The sequence below is a fragment of the Prosopis cineraria genome, unplaced genomic scaffold (assembly GCF_029017545.1).
Source record: "Prosopis cineraria cultivar Desert tree isolate PC_DT_omini unplaced genomic scaffold, ASM2901754v1 PC13, whole genome shotgun sequence".
Classification (NCBI taxonomy): Eukaryota; Viridiplantae; Streptophyta; class Magnoliopsida; order Fabales; family Fabaceae; genus Prosopis; species Prosopis cineraria.
In genome coordinates this window covers 5,159,143-5,171,668 of record NW_026555344.1, presented here as the reverse complement: position 1 = coordinate 5,171,668, position 12,526 = coordinate 5,159,143, and the positions used below count along the sequence as shown (strand labels likewise).

The following is a 12,526-nucleotide window of genomic DNA, read 5'->3' as shown; positions in this document are numbered from 1 at the left end:
TCTTCCAATATCTAAATTAGTTTCAATTAACCATCACGATTGAACACAATTCACATTACATTCAGTATGTTCAACTCTCAATAGTAGATGAAATCTTAATACATGGCCAGCAATTATTCTCAAATCATCAGACATTCTCATATTCCAAAAAAATTATCCAACACATATGATTATCCACAAGCATTTCACTTTACAGAGTTATTCTCATAGAATTGTAATATTTGTAAATATATATATATATATATATATATGTCATTCACATATCAGGCAATTTACTAAAAAACAAAATCAAGCATGCAAAGTAAATTAAATGTGGTTGCTTCTGGTTCAGCACAAGCAAAAATTTACCCGTGTAAGCTCCTTAGCCGAAGAATAGCAATTATTGAAGTTAATCTACAAAATCATAATAATTCCCCATAGATTCCAAATAAATCCCGAGGGCCTTCTACAAATTTTAACAGAAAAATATAACTTTAAATTCTTATACTTTACTTGCGTTTCACTATTGATTCTTGTATTTTTTTTTTATATTTTAAGTCTTCACACTTTTTTTTTGTTTTAAATTCCTCCAATGTTTCCACACTTTATCCATAAAAGGATTTAAAACACTATAAAATAAAAATATAGAAACTAAAAACATCAAAAAAAAATACAGAGACTGATAATAAAATAAAATAAAATATAAAGATTCAAAGTTATGTATTTTCAATTTTAATTAGAGACTTCTCCCAACTATCATAAATAAACATCAGTTTCTCACCTTAATTTCTCAATCCATCACTTTAAATCTCCTAGAAATTCTAAAATTCATTCTAACCATGTTTATGCCATTTCATTAACATCATTGAGTCCAAGTAATCTTTTACCAATTAAAATCATCATCCAAATCAACAAGAATCATTAATTAGAGCTTAGGATTTGCTCTAATATGTTTAAAATTCTCAAATCCACAAAATAGACCATTTAAATACTATAGAGGTCTCTAGTTAGCTTAACCATCATATTCAAACCAAAATTAATCAAAGGAAACATCAAAGAATTCGGGACCCTAACTTCTCCACAAATTATCAACTCAAACTAATCCAAACCTTAGAAACGAAAGTAGATTAAAGCTAACAATCAATTATTAGGGGGCTGGGAGTCTTAAATCATGCTCCAAGGCTTCAAATCCACAAGCCCTAGCCGCTTCTCTCTCTACCACCCGGTGCCCTCTTTTTCCTCTCCTAAAATTGTCACCTATGGGTCTATTTATAAAAATAAGCAGCAATGACATATGTGACTGGTCATGCATGTTATTTTCCTATCCACATGTTTATGAACAATGAAGGGCGATCGAACATAACACAGACTCTTCCTTCTGTCCACGACCAGATACGATATGGTCCTTCTTGACCATGTTTACCGATAGGCAACCGAAAACCAAAATACCTTTCAAAAATCACCCACCACATCATTGGCTCTAAAATCAACCTAATAAAGTTCTCGAATCAAGCACCACTAACTCTAAGTCCTCAATTACAAATCATGATGATATATTTGATACCATATGTAACACCAAGAGACTGTTTGGTTGAAAGGGAGGAAACTCCTGTTATTTGGCTTGAAAAATTAGAGGGAAGGTTGGAGAAATTTTTTAAAATCTCTCCTCCAAATTGGCGGAATTAAATGAAAAGCGTAAAATTTTTTATACAGTAACCAATATATCTTTTGTGATAAATTGAAAAAAATGCATATACATTTTTTTAGTATTTTAATACTAATAAAATGAGGGTAAAAATATCCTTATATAATTATATTCCATCCCCTTTCTCTTAAATCAAATAATGTAATATCAAATTCCTCCCCTCCCCTCCATTAAAATTCCTTCCATCCCTTCTATTAAAATCTCTGTCTCCCCTTAAACTAAACAACACACCTTAAATCACAATTTATTAGTTACATTGCAGTAGTTTTGTGGTGTTTCTACATCAAATAGCCTAGCTAATGAGTACCTAGCCTATACAACAGCTCATCTTTCACTGGCATACTTATATTCTACAAGTATTGATTATATACCTGTTCTGACACATAACTAATATCTTAATATACTTTTCAAACCCGTCTTGAGTTAACTTAGTTTTAAATTTGATTTTCTCTCTTCCCCTCCTTAAATCTAGATGTGGTCCTCGACTCCTTATCCAAGTTAAAGCGTTACTTCATGGATCTGTTTCTTATCCTTCCTTTTTTAAAAAAAAACATTAATTCTTTATGAGTTTATATAGCACATTACTTAACATGCCTTTGCACATTAATGCCTTTATGTTAAATTAACTTCTACTTTCCATTTGTTTTACTTTTGGACTACTGCAGTGCCTTAATTTTCTAATTCTTTTTAATATAATGGTCCATTTTAATAAAAAAATATTTTTTAAATTTGAAAATTGGAAACAAATTAAACCTTTGAAATGAATCAATTGATTTTTCCCCGTTACTAAACCTTGTACATTTGTTTGGGGCAAAAAAAAAAAAAAACTTATACATCACATAGGACATAATTTTATAAAGATGCATTTTTGTTCTAGAAATATTTTTTAAAAAGCACCCAAACCTAAAACTATTTATTAGAACAATTTTGCTCTTAATGTAATTAAAACGGATCATTTTTATCATTTTCATTAAATTTTCAATGTTGACAATTAGAAATATTAACTGTGACTCCAATTGTTGACTGTTGGAGAATTTGATGAAAAGAAAAAAATATTTTGTTTTAATTACTTTAAAGGTAAAATTACTCCAATAAATAATTTAGAATGTTGGGTGTTTTTTAGAGAATGCTTTAAAAATAAAATGTACATTTATCTTTTTAGTATCATAGAATGGTAGATCTTAGTTTGTCATGCTTCTTTTGCTTACTATTAAGCGTAGTGTTGAAAATATTTGATCCTTCACATGCCTTTCATTTTCAACAAATTATTCTGGCATTAGAGCTTCGTTTTTTTGTTTAAATCAAGTCAATTGTACATAATATTAATAGTAGGTGAAACGTATCTGGCATCTGGAATAATAAGGAAAATACTGGAAGAGAACATAGAACATAAATACTGAAATAATAAGGAAAATAGCCCCGAGTTGTCGAGCTTCATGGAAGCTCTCAGATCGTCATGAATGATGCATCTTTAGTCTCTGGCAATCAGTTGAAAAGTGCAATCCTCTCTGCATCTTGCAGTGTATAGGTCCCTGAAACATGACAAGGCATCAGTGTTCCCGGGCTTTTTATTTATTTATTTATTTATTTATTTTTTGGGTAGAGTATTTCCTGATTTTTCTGACATACTTTTATGAGTCTTCTTAATACTATTTTCACAAAAAAAAAAAGTACATCAAAGAAATCATATAAATTATAAATAAGTGATATCATCTTAACTCCCTGTTCTGCCTCTCATCCACCCTCTCTCATTAGTTGAACCCTAACTTGAAAATACATCCGATCACAAATGCATTGCCTACAATACTAAATTTCTCTATTTAAAAATGTGGTGTCCATGTCGCATGATCTCAAATAAACTATCAATGTTAATTATGGAATCTTCGGTGGTGGCTTATACTCGACAAAAATATTAATATAGTTTACAATGCATCCACCATAATCATATTTTTTCTTGTAGTCCCTATAAATGCATCATATTTAAAATAATTTTAAATACACAAGCATGTTAAAAAGTTTAAATCATATTATTTTCAGTTTCTAAAACAATGCATGCTTAAAAGAATTAAACCTTTAAAGAAATTATTCTTATATTTAATCATTACTTAACAAAAATTAGCATGCTAGAAAGAAATAAAGTTATTATGTAGCAATTCAAATATCACCAAACATGCTAGACAGGTAAATACATAATTTTCAACAATCAAATTAGCCCTCAGTGGATAGAACATTCTCAAAATAATATATAATAGTATAAAATAACAATTCTCAATACAAAAAAAAAACTATTATTACATCTTTTTCAAGCTAAAAGTACATACTCTCGATGTTTCTCAATATCATTAACTCAAATACTAGTCTACAAAAAGTAATAATAAATATAATTTAATACAAATATTAATAATTTATTTTATCTAAAAAAATCAACTCTAACAATTCCCAACATTCTCCATTTAATCTCTAAACTATTTTATCCTTCAACTTAGATTAATTTCTTTAATTTTTTCCCCTTTTTCACCCTCTATAAATTTAATAATCAACTCTTTATATTTCAATTTCTCCAAAAAAAAACTCAAACTCTACCTCTAAAGCTCAGTCTCCAAATAATTAAAGATTTCACAATAAAAATTGGATGATCACTTTTGATTACGTTTATAAATAAGCAAATGGAAGTGCTGATCTCTTGGCACACCTGACATCATGTGACAATTATGATATTTCAATCTTCAATGATCAACCAAATGAACGTGGAAACTTCTTAGTTTATAGACATGACTTAATCTTAATCTTTTTACAGGAAGTGTCATGGCCTTGTATTCCAAAAAATCTAGATTAGTGATATAAACTTACTTATCAATGAGCATCTCATATTATATATATAATAATAATTGTTTGATTTAATTAAACAACTGTAAGAGATGATTATATCATATTTAGAAAATATTAAATTTTAAATTTTTAAAAGGGACAATGTATATGTAGAAGTATTTTGACTGTGACAATTATTTGAATTTTAAAAAAGAAATATACTTTAATATTTTTATTATTAATAAAAAATATTCCTCCTCCGTTAAAAAATATAAGACATTTTTAATTGAATTTTATATCTCAATAAAGCAGTTACCTACTTTTAAATTAATCATATTTTTTTCATATTTACCCCTATTAACTTCCTATTATAAATATAAAGTTATTATTAATAGAGGACACTTAAAAAAAAGATAATAATTTATCTCAAAAAATAAAAAGATTTTATATTTTTAACATTAAATTCTTTAACAAATATTTTTATATTTTTAAATAAAGGAGTATAAGACGAAGATACTCATTTAGGATGGAACTAGCCCACTCTCTCCTTGGCTCTTGACAAGCTCAAAAGTTAGCTAATGTGAGGCGACTATATCTCACGTTCATAGTCATAGACTTGCACCCTCAAGATGTCAGGATGGAGATGGGTCGATGGACTAATCGAATGAAATATATAAAATAATTTTAATTATTTTTAATAATAAAAAATTTGGATGTATTGAATGGCTCCAAGGCAGCTGAAGGAGCAATAATAAAAATTTAAGGTATGTTTAAATTTCGTTGAATATAACTGCTTATAAAAAATTAATTAACATGCTAATTTTAATAGAATTGATTTTTTATAAAGTATATAATTGAATTTATAAAATTGATTATTAAGATTGATTTTAACAAAATAGAAAGCAGAATTGAAAACAAGTAAGCCACAGTCTTATGAAAGTATATTAAATATTCTATTCTTGTAACATGTTAAATTAATTATGAATCCAACAAAACATAATTTTCAAAAAACATTCAACACCCATTATCATATCAAAATTAATATGAATCTAAACTATATTTTGTTTAAAAAAAATTTTTAAACTTTCTATCCAATCAAAATCAATATAAATCTAAAATAATAGTTATCTTATAAACTATGATTATTTATTTTTCAATTCAATTTCAATTATACTGTTTTAAAAATTTATTCAAAAATCATATAATTAGTATTTTCAAATACTTTAAATTTATAATTGATTTTGATAAATAGAATGTTTAGATATTTTAAAGAAAACAGGGTTTTAGATTCAAATTAATTTTGATATATATAATGAATGTCTGGGTATTTTTTAAAAACTAATCTTTTTGATATATAATTAATTTTAACATATAATAAGGGTGTTTGAATATATTTTTATAAAATTCTAATTTAACATTTAAAATTGATTAAAAAGATTATCCAAACAGGAACTTAAAATTGGCTCCAAAAAAAACAGAACTTACAAATTATTTATTAATAAGATCTTTTTATATGGTAAGTCTGAGTAAATCTTTATCAATTCGACTTTTGTTCGTTGGGTTATTAGTTCATTATTTACTCTTAAACAGGATTTGTGAGCGTCATCGAAGAAGGAATATTTGCCCCCGTTCGTCCCACCCACTTGAAGTTTAATTTGATTTTATTGAAGGATTAATCACTTTCGTCGTGCCAAAAAAAAAAAATGATCGATGACTCAATTGCCTAAACAGCTTTCCTTTCTTTCTTCCTAGCTCTTCTTCTGCCATCTCTTGAATCTCGTCTTAGTTTTGATGATCGAAACAAGCAGAGATATTTCTTATCTTGCTTGGAGGATTCAAGTGCTACGATACATGGATGGAGATTCTAATAGATCATGACTAGACTGAGACTGATTCTGTCTCTATTCAACTCAAGTCTCTGATCAGACTCACTCTCACAGCCATCGCCCACCAACTCTGTATTTTTGGTTCCACTTTGTTAGAAAAATTGCTGCACACACTACTCTCTCTCTGCTCTCCCTTTCTCTCTGTACTTCTGATTAGAATTTTATGCGTTCTGACCTCTCTCATCCCAGGCCCTGGTTCTGACATAGGCCCCACTATAACATTCAGTTTGACTATTCGAATATGATAAGCTGTTTTGTTTACCAAAAATAACACTGCACTAGATATATAGAGCTTATATTTGGGTAGAAGTGTATGATTGGTAGAAAAGATATTTAAGTTGATGGAAATCTTAGCACCAAGCTCAAGTATTTATGTGATGGCCTTATGGCTGGGGCCTGGGTGGAATGAAAGCTCCCTGCTAATAAATAGGAGGTTGCTGGTTCGATACCATCTGAAATCTCAAGCGGATCTGTGTCAAGTAAATAGAAATATAGTATTTATATGAAATTTTTTTAGTTGAATATTTTTTAATACACATATCTGATATCCACTTGGAACTCCCATATTAATTGGCAGGGCTGGCCACGTGTAAATAAGCAAAATTGTCGACCAGTGACTGACTGATTTAAGCTGGATAAACTTAATTGAGTTACATAATACATTGAACAAATTACAGAACCCTCAGTATCATACACGTACGTTTACATGAATATGGGTGCACGTCATAACTTCATCTACGATACTGGGTGTTGGCTATTGTCATTGCCAAGTTCTGTTGCCTATTCAAAATGTGAAACCGATAATGTTCTTGAAAATGATTTGAAATATTACAAGTTGTCTTTATAATAATAAAATAATAACAATAATAAATATTTATTATTGTTATTATTATTATTATTATTAATCAACAATAGCAATAAATTAGAAGATTAGCCATATGGGGCGGGGCGGGCGGGCTACCGAAGCTTCAAACCTTTCTTATGCAATCTAAATTCATTTTCTTTTTACTTAGTTTTTTATTCTTGATTCTTGAAGATATTATTTCTTTTGTTTCATCTTTTCTCCTCTCACTTCTTCTTTCGTTCCTCTTAACTTGGATCAAAGGAGGGCCAAACAAAGATTTAATTGTGCTGGGCCACCTGAGACGTTCAAGATCTGCACATAGAGACACTTCTGTGTTTGTCTCTGTCTGATGGCATCATCCTCTCAATTCTCTCTCGAATAAAATATGATGTCTTTATAAGCTTTTGTGGCAAAATATACTTTCTGGTTTTCTTAGCCATTTGAGAAAAGAATTGCAGCACAAGAAAATTTGATGCCTTCGTGGATGATAATAAGCTTGAGAGTGGGGATATAATATCACCAGCACCTTCCATAGCAATTGAAGAATCATTCATTTCGCTTATAATATTTTCAAAGAACTATGCTTCTTCAACACGGTGCTTGAAAGAGCTGGTGAAAATCATGGAGTGTAAGGACAGATATCAACAGATTGTGATTCCAGTTTTCTACAACATAGATCCATCAGATGTGAGGCATCAGAAAGGATCTTATGCAGATGCTTTTGCTGAGCATGACTCAAATTACAAGCAAGCGGTGCCAAATTGGAAATCTGCTATGAACAAAGCTGCTAATTTATCTGGATTTCATTCATCAAAGTACGGGTAAGTTCTTTTCTTTACCAAGTTTATCTTCTTCATCTAGCCTCAAGAAATGAGAAATTCTTTAGGGTAAAAGACATGATCTACTTCATTTTTTCCACAATGATATCACTTAATTTTGTCCACCAATTTTACTTTCTTGTGATTGTTTATTATAGGGATGAAGCTAAGCTTATTGAAGAAGTTGCCCAATCTTTGTCAAACAAGTTAAATAATGTGTATCAAAGTGACTTCACAGGCCTTGTTGGGATTGAAGAAAAAATTGCGGATTTAGAATCACTAATAGGTAAAGGGTTAGAAGATGTCCGTGTCATAGGAATTTGGGGCATGGGTGGTATTGGCAAGACAACTATTGCAGCAGCAGTATATAACCAATTTTGTTCTGAATACGACGGATGTTGTTTCTCGGCAAATGTGAGAGAAGAATCAAGGAGACATGGGATTATTTATGTGAAGAATAAAATTCTTTCTGCACTACTAAAGGAAAATGATTTATATATTGGCACACCCTATGGAATACCCCCTTATGTTAAGAGAAGGCTGCTTCGGAAAAAGGTTCTTGTTGTTCTTGATGATGTTAATGATTTAGATCAACTAGAAAATTTAGTTGGAGCATTTGATTGTTTTGGATCAGGTAGTAGAATCATTATCACAACTAGAGATAAAGAACTGCTTGGTAAAAGGGTCGACAAAATTTATGAGGTTAAGCCATTGGATTATGAAAAAGCACTCCAACTTTTCAATATGAATGCCTTTAAACAAAACTTTCTAGACATGGAATGGACTGAACTATCAAGGAGGATGGTTGAGTATGCTAAGGGTCTTCCACTTGCTCTTAAAGTTTTGGGTTCTTTTCTTTATGGAAAAAGCAAAGAAGAATGGAAAAGCCAGTTGAAGAAGTTGGAGAAAAAGCCTTTCAAGAAAATCCATGATTTGTTGAGATTGAGCTATAGTAGTCTAGATCGTCAACAGAAAGAGATCTTCCTGTACATCGCATGTCTTTTAAAAGGATATCAATATCGTGAAATAATAGCTCTTCTAGATGCTTGTGGTTTTACAACGACTATTGAGTTAAAAGTGCTTCGAGACAAAGCTCTTATAACTGAAGTCACTAATTTAGTATCTAAAAGGCCAATTGTATCCATGCATGATCTGATACAAGAAGTGGGGTGGGAGATTGTTCGTGAAGAATCAATAAAAGATCCTGGAAAGCGTAGTCGTTTATGGGACCCTGATGATAGTTATGAAGTATTGCAAAATAACAAGGTAAGAATCAAAGTTATTTCATTTATTTTTTTGAATATTTCCTTGCGCATTATATGGCTTTAAAAGGGATACTTTTTGCTTGCCAGGGGACTGAAGCCATTCAAAGCATAAGTTTGGACATGTCAACGATTGGAGATTTGTCCTTAAGTCCTCAAGTCTTTTCTAGGATGCACAAGCTGAAGTTTCTTAAAATATTTACTCAGAGATCTTCCTTGGAAGCACGTGTGCATCTACCTCAAGGCCTTGAATTTTTGCCCATGGACTAAGAATTCTTCTTTGGCAGAATTACCCTTTAAAATTCCTGCCTTCAACATTTGCTGCAGAAAATCTTGTTCAACTTGTTATGAACTACAGCAATGTGGAAAAACTCTGGGATGGAGTTGTGGTACGTATGAATACACACGCGCGCGCGCGCGCACAGTTGTGTTTTTTTTTTTTTCTTTTTGGTACCAACTGAAACCTGAGAATCTCAAAATTAGTTGCTTTAGCTTACTGAATGTCTCTCTTCTAATTGTCACAGCCTTTGGTGAATTTAAAGAAATTTGACCTCAGGCACTCTGAGCATCTTCTAGCGCTCCCGGATTTTTCTCAGGCTAATAATCTTGAATCTGTCTCACTATTCAGTTGTAAGAACTTGCGTCATGTTCATCCGTCTATTTTATCTCTCCAAAAGCTTGAAATGTTGGATCTGTCATACTGTGAAAAGCTTACTTGCCTTGGGAGTGATATCCCTTTGAAATCCCTCCGCACTGTCTATCTCGCTTCCTGCTCAAGACTGAAAAAATTTTCACTGACATCAGAGAACATGAAAGAGTTAGATTTATCAGAGACTGCTATTGAGGAATTGCCCTTAACCTTAGGATCTCTCAGCAAGCTTGAAACTTTATCTCTATGGCGCTGTGAAAGTCTCAAGCATCTTCCTAACAATTTAGATGGCCTGAAATCTCTACGTTATCTTAAGGTAACTGGTTGTATGAAACTTCAATCTCTACCAGAGCTTCCACCATCCATTGAAATATTATGGGCCTCAGACTGTTCGTCCTTGAAGACAGTACCAGTACCTACTGATCCACTCAACACAAGCATGAAGGAAATTCGTCTGGCAAATTGCATGAACTTGGATGAACGTTTACTGAATGATATTGGATGGAATATTCATCTCAAACTGATAAATCATTATGCATTTGAACATGTAACCTCAGAAGACCACGAGAAGCAGATTGATGGTTATATTCGAACCGGAGGAATATACCCTGGAAGCAAAGTTCCAAACTGGTTCAAGTATAGGACATCACAGGCTTCAATAACTATTCCTCTACAATCCAATATTCCTGAGGCCTTCATTTTCTGCGTGGTTCTTTCTCAGTTCCCATTGAGCAGTTTTCTTAACTCCATTACAGTTGACTGCTTCCTAGAAAACAATAATGACGAGGGTGAGAGGCTTCATGTTAAGTCTTTGGACCTTGTGTTACCTGGTACAGAACTTAATTCGGATCATGTATGTTTATTTTACGTAGAATGCTTGGGTTTTATAAATGGAAGATTTGAAGAAAGCAGAGACAGTAATGAACCCAAGGTTTCTTTTGAATTCTCGGCTGTGTCAGAGGTGGAGCAAGGAGAGGAATATGAAAAGATAGTGATAAAAGGGTGTGGGGTTTATCTGATGTATGCCTCACAACATAGTTTCATGAAGGATACTAAGGTGTTGGAAGCCAGTCAGGATGAATTCGGAGTTCCAAGATGTGATGAGTCATGCTCATTTCCTCCATTGTTGGAACCCAGTGAAGCCATTGGTGATCCTGAAAGCTCTGATGAGAAGAAAGATGAGGAAGAGAGAGTCTCCTCCATAGCTCAAAAATCCAGTGGATATATATTTCCACCACTTCCAACTGGATCATGGAAGAAAGCAACTCGAGGCTTGAAAGATCTCATCAACCTATGATTTTCCCCGTTAAGTCCAACTGCAACATCGTGTTTTAAATTTTTAATTTTGCGTGTTTTGACTCCTGTCATCCAAGGCTCGACTACAACATTGAGTTTGACTGTTTGGGTGTGATAAAATTAGAAGCAATGTTGTAGGTAAAGCTGTTTTGTTTCTTCGCAAAAAATAGTAAAAGGTACAGTTAATATATTTTTATCCAATCAAATTAAAACAAGTAATTTATTATGGTAAAAAAATTTATTATAGAATAAATAATATATAAAAAAATTTATATATTTTAATTTAATTGAAAATAAGTATATAAAGTTAAGCATATTAGTTTTTTCTTAGAGGCAAATGCTTGGTTATAGAAGTGAATGGTTGATAGAAAAGGTGATTAATTTGATGAAAATTTTAGATACGAGATCACATTAACAAGTTGTGAGCTGGATTTTAATGTGCACTTGGTGAAATATCTTAAAATAAAATAAGGAGTCATTTATATTTTTAGTATGCATTAGGATAATAAATCTAAAAATAAAATAAGTTACTGTTATATATATATATATATTGTGAGCATAAAAAGTAAATTCTAATTGTTTAAATGATGGGAGTTGTTATCACTCACACTAATTTTACTTGGTATTTATGTTTTTAATCATCACATAATGTGCATGAGATAATAAATTGTAAACTATAACATTTTGTTGTTAATAAATTTTAAAATAAAATAAATTATGTAACTCTTTTTTTTTTAACAATTATTCTTTTATTAAAGGCAATTCTGTTTGAATTATGATTAAATACTAATTGTGGTCACCTTTCCTAGAGGGCACTCAAAACTTGATTCAATTATGTAACTTTTTAATATGTGTGAAATCAAAATTTATACATCATAACAAGTTATTATATATATATATATATATATATATTAGTTTAATTATCACACACGAAAGAATTTTGAATAAAATAAATTATTATTTATATTTTTAATATGTACATTGATACTAACTTTGAATCAATATTGTGGTCCATTTAATATATTTTTTTCAATATCTTGATTTTTTTTTCTCTTACTCTTGCAATTCTTTCTTTTCTATAAGATAAATAAAATAAAATTCTATAACAGGAAATTAAGAAAAATTAATAGAAATTCCAATGATATATTTTTCTAATTTTTGGATTGCGAAAGTAATTATCTATTTATATTTTAAAATTTTAATTTAATTACTAAAAAGAAAATTTGACCCTTGTTTATTTTTTTCAATTTTATTATGCTAAAAAAATCATTTCTGCTCG

General features: G+C 30.7%; 1 pseudogene; it reads left to right on the top strand.

Annotated features, from left to right (window-relative positions):
- Positions 1 to 6,197: 6,197 nt before the first annotated feature.
- LOC129290878 (disease resistance protein RPV1-like) lies at positions 6,198 to 11,311 on the top strand (annotated as a pseudogene).
- Positions 11,312 to 12,526: the final 1,215 nt, after the last annotated feature.